Source organism: Diorhabda sublineata, chromosome 10 (assembly GCF_026230105.1).
Source record: "Diorhabda sublineata isolate icDioSubl1.1 chromosome 10, icDioSubl1.1, whole genome shotgun sequence".
Lineage (NCBI taxonomy): Eukaryota > Metazoa > Arthropoda > Insecta > Coleoptera > Chrysomelidae > Diorhabda > Diorhabda sublineata.
This window is the reverse complement of record NC_079483.1, coordinates 16,988,902-16,998,437: the sequence shown is the minus strand read 5'-3', so window position 1 is coordinate 16,998,437 and position 9,536 is coordinate 16,988,902.

The following is a 9,536-nucleotide window of genomic DNA, read 5'->3' as shown; positions in this document are numbered from 1 at the left end:
TATAGGTTGTCATGTATTTTGTTTTCTCAACATCATATTGTACTGTTTACCTACTGTATTCAACACTAATCTCTGGAGATCATCTTCGGATTCATCGAATAGTACGACATCATCCGCGTAGCAAAGTATTTTAATTTGTTTGTTATCCATCTGGTACCCTTTCCTGATAATCTTCATAATTAAACTTACCTTGGCCAAAACCCCAATTTGACAACTCTGATTCTATTTTCTAGATACGAAATCGATGGGGAATATTTATGGCAAAATCAATTCAAAGTTCTGTATGAACTTCATTACTATTTAGGGCTGATTCACCCGGACTATAATATAAATAAGAATTCCCACCGATCCGCAGTTTAATCAGATATTTTTATCGCACAGTATATAGAATTTTACATATTTTGGACACGACTAATTTAAGTGATTTAATGAATGTGATGAACACGTGTCCGTCATTACTGTTTTCACCTTTAGTTATTCATTGTTCAGTTCGATTCGAATTATAAGAATTCTGTTGTGAAAAAAAAACGTAACGATAAAAAAATTAATTTACTGAATTAAGTACATTCATCCTATCACAACTAAAAATAATTTTATTACAAACATTAACTACTCTTCATCGTCGCTACTATAACTTTCCGATTCTTCATCGCCATCATCGGCACTAGTATAAGATGCTGATTCTTCATTTTCCGCGTTTTCACCATCGTCACTTTCCGCCTCACTTTCACTGGTACCTAGAAAATTTTTCATCAATAACAAATTGTAATGTCATTTTCTCTAATTATTTCATTTTGAATTACACCTTCTATATATATATTAGGTATTTACTTTTAAGAAAGTTTCATAAGTTTAACACGCTTTATATGTATGTATAAGGTCTAACAATTAAAAAACGATGACTGATTCTGTAAAAATCAAAACACCAAGAGCCCTACATCGTTTGGACGCCGTGACGACGTTGCCAGTTACGTACGGTCGCCAAATGGAGTAACCGGAAGCGACCACCTGTCAGTCAGTTCTTCCTGCTCTCGTATGGACGCGTCGTGCATAGAAAAAATCGCGCGAAAAAGAAGAAACCCTAGAAGTTATAGGTCCATCCTTATATATCCGATCGAAGCCAAAGTGCTGTTTTTTCTAAACTATATGAAGATTTAAGAGAATATCCTTCGTTTGATGAATCATTAAGCTTATTTAGAGATGAACACTGTACATTTTATTGACAACGTCGTGAGGTCGCCACAGTCTCCAGACTCCACACAGCGAGCCGACAGTCGTGGCTACGCTTCCAACCGTGGCTGAATCATTAATCGGCCAGATATTTCAATAGGAATTATTTGGATATGAAGCTGGCGGCGTCTTCGGGCATTGTTACCTCCGATAGCACCCTTGTTGCAGATGTTTGGATAACCTCAATCCTTTACGACATCTTTGATTTTGGGGACGCGAAAGAAGTCGTAGATCGATAGATGCATAGAAAAGGGTAGCTGTAATCTTTCTAGAAGCTATAATCTGCGATTTTTTGAAACCATTTTTGCACAGAGCTTCTATCTCATCGCAAAATCTTGAATTTCAATCTGCTTTCCGATTTCGTGGTTGTCCACGTCCAATATCATTCGGAGCGTTAACTTGCCTTTTAGCACTTTACTATGAATTGAAGTTGCTGAAGCGATTCATTTCGCTCAAAATTGGATCACGAACTTTCGCTTCTCCATTTTGGTAGCAATACCTGCACACATGTATAAAACACTTTTTCACTTAAGATTAGATAGATTGTATAAAAGCAAGAACATGTAAAAGAAATTGTGCTGAAGACTGAATTATTTATTGTACTGATTAGATAACGAAAAATGGAGATTCAAAATTTGGAATATTTATATTAAATACAAAAGAAATCATATTTAATTGATAATAAATTCTAAAATCGATGTGGTAAAGTGAATAATCGAAAAAATAGATCGGAATCATTTTTAATCATCAATGAATTCATTACTCACTTGATTGTGGACTACTTTCTTCTTCCTCTTCTTCAGCTTCGGCGTTTGATTCATTATCAGCGTAATGTTCGGACTCTCCTTCCAATTCACCACCGTAATAACTATTTAGGCCACTAAAATGAGGAAAAAAATTGTTCATATTCTTCTAGTCTTCAAATTTCATGACCTAATGACAAATTTTATAAAAAATTTTAGATTCTCTTTGTAGTTTTCCAACCGACAGAAGAAAATCGTATTGATATATGCTGAAAGTTGGTTATAAAATATCTAAAATAAAATCGATTAGTTGGATGTGGTATTTTATTATTCAATAATATAGATTCGATCTTTAATTTGTATCCGAAAACTTGATCTTCCCGATGGCTTTCCGATCATCAGCTATTCTAACATCTTTCACTTTGTCCTATGTCGTTATTTCGTAAATATCACCTGTTGATTCTCTTCTTAGCAGTTCGAAGAAAGCGTTTGGTACATAGTGCATGTGTCATAATATGTCTCAGTCAAGTTTTGAAAATTACTTTTCTATCAATTGACATATGATTAAACAGTTTATTAAGATCTAAATGGCGGCCGAGGTGTAGATAATCAATTTTAAATGAGTATCAGCTGATTTTGAAAATTGGTCAATAGCGATGTATTCAAACGAAAACTCACTCCAAAGATAATACCCTAGATCCTCACCTTTCGGGATCCTCTACAACTTTGTAAGCTTTTTTTGTTTCGTCTCCACTATCTGAAAACAGAATGAAAAGATTGCATGAAAATCTAATCAATCGTATTCAAATAATAGATAATGTTAATACCCTCTTCGCTTTCCACTTCCTGCTTTTCGGATTCGGCTTCCTGTTTTCCACCTTCGGTGTCGACATTCGCTTTATTTAGTTGTCCGTATTCAGAATGAACTTCGAATCCATATTTATCGGCATCCTTTTTATGGTAGCTATCGAAATGTTTGTAACCGTCGTCGCCTTTATCGTTAGACTTTTTCAAAAATCCTTGAATGTTACCATCTGCTCCCGGTGCGTCTCCATATGTATGCAAATAAGCTTCTTTCACTCCTAAAAATAGTTTCCAATCACAATAATTGGTTAAAAAATTTAATGAGCTTTCTATAAATATATTTCAGAAGAACTCAACTCCAGCCCAAAACTTTATATCTATATGGTGAGAAGTTGGAATATGTGAAAGAAGTAAACTTCCTAGGAATGATGCTTGATCAAAAATTAGCAGGGAAAACACATTGAAGAGAAAATGCAAGCAACATGCTCAGGACACTAGCATTCAAAAACTGAGGTGTAGACTACATATATAAATCATTGATAAGATCTAAATTTGACTACCGAGCGATCGTCTACAACTTTGCTAGAAAAATTATTCTACAGTCACTGGAAGTTACTCAGAACACAGCATTCAGCATCTGATTCAGTATTAGTCTGCGCAATTTCCAAGTATCTATGTCTACCTCAGACCCAGAACTTTCTCACCTCAATAAATCAGAAATACCAACAAACTTAATAAAACAAGAATTCCTAAGAACCTAAATAAATACGAAAACTTTTAGAAGATACCCAAAAGTAACCAGAATCTCCTCCATCTCAATATATTATTACAAGATGGGGCACTTGGTTGAAAGCCGCTTTTTTATTGCGAGCATTTTTGTCATCTGAATGATTTAATTTTACAGTTGTCTGACAAATTATTTCAATCCCTTACTGATGTTAAGTGATTATTCGAAAACACAGAAATAAAACAACAACTTTTGCTTATAAAAACCAGTTATAGATTAGCCAATTAGAGGGATCTAAATTGCAATCAATCCGGAGTGTGAAACTAATAAAATAATTTGAGACAGCTTTTCAAAATGTGCAAAACGGGAGGCAAAATTTTCAAAAATTTATATCAACAACAATGAACTGTTCAAACTACCCCTTACAATTGAAAAACTGAGCTTGTAGATTCTTTCTGTAGAGTTTCCTTCATATATCAGAAAAATTTCTTTGATTTTTCTTTTATGAATTCTTATATCGAGACAGGATTTTTTTTAATTTAGATTTTCGAAAAACATTTCATGTTTTATTCTTTCTATAACTAACCAAAACGAAAGCCAAACTTTTTTGCCTATTTTCAACATTTTTGTGCTCATATGTTGAGTTTCTCATTTGTATATTATGAATAATATTTTTAATTATTTTATCGAGTGATAAAAACGTGATAAAAAAGCACTCACCGGGTTTCAAAAGGTCATGTATGGTCTGCGGTCTAACTGCTCTAGCTTCTCTAATCGTACTTTCCACTAAAGCGGTATCATCAGATTGTTCTTGCATCAAATTATCGAAAGGTAAACTATAACTTATCGAGAAGCCGAGTGAGAACGCCACCAATACGAAACTATTCAATTTGAATATGAGAAACATTTCGGAAAAAATTACGAAATTACCACTAAAAAATCGAAGTTGAAACGCGAAATGACAATTTAGTATCAAAATGGAGACTTGAGATTTATTTATAAACCATTTATTGGTCGTTCTAATAGTGGAAAGATTGTATCAGATGCGGTTGTGGGTTACGTAATTATTATAATACTTTTGAATTGGTTTGTGGTTTGGTGCAATGTGATACGCAGATCAATTGCTTGTCTGTGGCGTATCTTGATATTTAAGATCATGAATTTACTATTCTAAATATCCTACTATAATGGCCTTATAAATATTTGAAGTGTCATTCAGAAAACCATGACAAGTTTGAATCAGTTCAAGCGCGCGATTGAGTTTGTAGAGTCCGTCTTAAATATTAATTGAATAACTCATTATCTTCAAAATAAGAAACATAACTTTGAACATTATCAACAAGTCGTAGATTGATTTGTAATTTGAAATTGGAAAAGTACAAAACGTGGACAAGTTTCATCGTCAAATTTCACAAAGAAATACTAAAACTAAACTGAAAGTTTCCATAATCATGATAACGGGCTGTGGATAATTCGTTTTTGATCTATGAGTTTTTGGACTGTAACCTCTATATCCAATTTATTAACCAGTTCAGCAGTATGCAGCTTGTGAGTTTTCAAAAGTGTGCTAAAAATTAAAACATCTTAATACAATTTCTGACATTGAGAATTTTTAAATAGTTCAGGTGAGAAACTGATACTTTGAGTAAAGTTTAAACCGAATGTTGTTTTTGATACAATAGTCAAACTGATTTTTTTATCAGACCTCTTTAGGTGGAAAACAATGGATTTATATAATATCCAAATGAAATTATGACAATGCTGTACAATGTCTATTTTTTTTCAAACGAATTACCATCGTAACTGATTTGGAAATAGTTCTTCTGTAATAAACAGTACTTAATATGGTACCACTGCATATAATTCTAGATCTAAGCGCTTTACAAGAATAGTAGATGAAAAAATTATTGCATAGCAGAATAGTGATAAGGGCCTTGTCATACTACCGGATTGCGAGCGTTTTTAAAACGGAGCGAGCGTGCAACGATCACGCTGCGCACGCGTACCTAATTCGTTGTGGACTCGCAACGAGATCGCTGTGAATAGAAGCGTGGACGCTATTTTCTACTGTCGCGTACAAACGCCTCAATTCAGTCCGTATCGAAACACGAATTTGAGAGGACTCGTATCTTCATGGCATCCTTGGGAGATTCGGGTATTGATACAAAATGAAATTCAAAATCGTTACGTAATATTGGACCAAAAAAGCAAAGAATTTAGTGATCATAATTTAAAAAATGGCATGGGAAAAGGATAAAATCATTACAAAGTTAATGCAAAGTATGGACTAGAAGATGAATAAAGACAAAAAAAGTGGTGAAAATGAACCCGAATACAACTTTTCTTTGTTTCTGGCTGAAGATTTGAAATCAATTCATTTAAACTATAAAATAGGTGCCAAAATGGAGATCATGGAAGTTTTGAAGAAATACAAATACAAGTAACGCTGAATTTAATGACGAACGTCAATGGAAATCGTTGCGTTATCCAAATCTTAAATAATAGGTTACTGATCATATTCGAAATGGTTTTGTTATAATCCAAATTAGTAACTAATTTCCGATAAATACTTGCAAAATATTGTGAGCATATTTTAACCTAGTTTCTTCGATTACTCGTTGGTCTAATAAACAAAATTTCCAATTAAAATAACTTCGATACATGTAAAGTTCTTGCTTTGTTATTTACCAATTTTTTACTTTTATCCATTTGCAATTTCAATATACACTCATAAGCAAAAACACCCCTGCAATCCCAAGTCGTTGGCAAAAAAACTGTAAACGCAATTCTATTTTTCTGAGTAAAATCTTATAACTAACGCTATTAGCTGCAAAATGATATAAAACCTCATTTTTTAGCTTGTTTATAATAATGCTAATTAGAGGTAACTCACCCTTACAAAAAGAGTATCTACTTGACCCAGTTAGCCATCAAACATTAACTGATACATATCCATGTTAACAACAAACAGGAATTCTAGCTGAAAATAGACACAACAAGCGATAAAACTGCTCAAGCATTCATCCTTTTGCGGCAAAACCAGAGTCGGCGAGAAGTAACCAGTGCTCTGAACATGAGTCAGTCTGCTGTTACCAGAGTTTACCGTCTTTACCAAGAGCCTGGTAACTTTCGAAGTCGCGGTTCCAGAAGAAAAAGGTGCACAAACGAAAGAGTTAACCGTTTCATTGAGAAATCGCGACCCCACTGATCTTAAAGTCCAACAAAAGTTGAGAAAAACGCGAGGAGTGGCTGTGAGTGGCCGGACAGTCCAAAAAAAATTACCAAGGCAGCTAATCTCAACAGCTACTGGCCCCAAATTAACCCCAATCTACTATATGCTAGAGAACACGTTAATTGACTGATGAACAATCTATAGAAGAGGAGGTTTGCTACTTGATCCGATTTTTTGTTCACAATATCTTATACTCAGAAGAATACATAGTAAAAATTTATAGCAAAAAATTAATTAATGTAGTTTTGCAAATATGACTCCGGTGTGTCAACGTGCATGTCTTATGTATTTGGTGACACTTTCTGTGACATGAATGGACCATGGTAATATTTCAAAATGGATGAAACCAATTAAGCAACTGGTTACGATTTACATGAAAATTTAGCAGAGAAGAAATGAAAAACCATCAACAATGTTTCGTAGTGGTCTATTTAACCATGAGTATAGTTTTCTCCCAATTCCTCCCCATTTACAACTTAAGAAATTTGCACCTTGACTGTTCATGACGTTAGACTCTATTGATTAAGAGGCATTGAGATTAATACACCTTTCAGTGCGTTAAGAGCGATTTTTAAGCCCTTTACCCACGCCGACTGACATAGTTCAAGAATATGTTATAAATTACACATAAAATGAAACAACAGTTTCGTTTGAAATTTTCAAATTCCACGCAGTCAAAGCTGAAGATAAGAGGAGTGATTAACCTCATGAAAGTATTATTATTCTCAAATATTGAATGATATATAAATGCGAAGGTGAAGGTCGAATGTAATTACAAATATCAACGGAACGTCTACGAAGCCAGCGGATCAAGTTAACTCAATATAATTAAAAATTAACGGACCGACAAAACATTGTAATATAAGTTATTGTAATATAAGTGGAGTTAAAGACGAATAATATATAGTAGTGAGCTTAATAAAAAAAATGTCGCTAACGTGAAATTAAACATTGTCAACTTGATGTCAATGACTCAAATATTTGAAGTAAACTTCAGCGATACGCTGAAATCAAAAAAATTCATTTGATTTGCCCCATTACGAAAAAAGATAATTTTAAATAATATTTTTTTTATTTCAGTGCCTCGATAGAGCTGGTCATTGGCACACAAAAACAATCATAACTTAAAGATAATCGAGTAGAAAATAATGAGAACTATATTCCGACCACATATTACAGGAGATGGAGGGAGAAGATTGAAGAAGAACTGATTGAAAAAAATATAATAAAGTATGTGAAAGCACAAAGACTAAATTGGGCAGGCCATATCATGAGAAGCAAACCTACAGAAATGGTCAGGAGGATAACACAATGGATTCCTCTTTGACCAAGAGGCAGAGGCAGACCAAGAAATACCTGGAGAAACCAAATTAAAGAAGACGGCAGAATCCTAAGAATAGTAGGCTGAAAAACCAAATCCAAAAACAGAAAAAAATGGGACCAACAATAAACTATAACAAAAGAACAAAGGGAAAAATCCACCACCATCCATATCACGATGATGATGATGATGATGACGATTTACTCATAAGTCACGTGCGTCAGACAGGGTAATTGTGAGTGTTGGTGTGAACACTGTATCCAGTGGAGTCTCGCCATCTAACAAAAATAAATATTTAATGACAGTCCCATACGGATTTTCATAAAAATCATCCTAACGACTCATTTATATGATTATCAAACAAAAACTAAATGTCCAAAATGTTAATATTGTAGTGGTTATTAACCTCAAAGGTCAGAAAGATTAATATGAACTGAGTTGAACTGAACGCGAGGAAAAGGTTGATAGATACCAAAATTATGTTCGTAATAATGTTAAGCATTCAAGAATTAGTTATTGTAGCCATTCTTCTGCATGACAGTCCAGCAGCATGAAGTCTTTTTCTAACGGTCCAACTGATTTCGCAGTGAAACCGTAGTAGCTGTCCTATTCCGCAAACTTGTGGATATCAAAAAACGTACATCTCGTTGAGTGGTAACTCTTTTTCGCCCAGACTCTAGTCTTCTAGTGATCAGAGCAGTCTCCAGATAGCGCTGGTACACCCTTTGTAAACCACAAAAACTAGCACCAACAATTCTTGCCACAACAATCGGGTCTAAAGGCATTATGAACCTGTTGAATCACTGCACTCTGCAATCGTTAGGTTTTACACAAAGAATCAACAGTAAACTGGAAAACAGGCAAGGGAAATTTGAATGTTCAATTAGCGCGAAGGCTAATTTTTCATCAAAGTCGTACTCTAATACATCGAATGACAGCTAATGACTGTCAAGTCTCGGAAAAAAGTTTCTTTAACGCCTACTGATCCTTATCAATATTGACGCTAAAATTATTAATCAAATCGTTGAGATAGTTATTATGTTATTTGGTGTGTAATTAAAAACCCAGTGATCTTAAAGATATAGTTCAATTTTCACCCTGTAATACCGATTGGGGTAAGTCTTTATTTACATATAGAGGAGTCGGTATACAATATACAGCATTTTCCTCCAATGAAAACACACAACACAATATTTTGATAGGACGTATATTCTAAATAATGGAGTAGAGTTTTAGCTCTAGAACTATACTTCAACTTCTCAATGGGTGTAGCTTGATTTTTGCTTCATTAAAACTTCTAATAGTCAAAGTTGAAATAAACCAACTGAACCTTCGTATAGAATTAAGTTGATTTATCTACCCCAAGGTTATAATTTCCGAAAATCCTCAACAATGATAATAGTATCGGTAAATAAGCTACAAATTCAATATGCGCCCGCACTATTTTTTGGTATTTGATTAAAATTCCGACAATTTTTG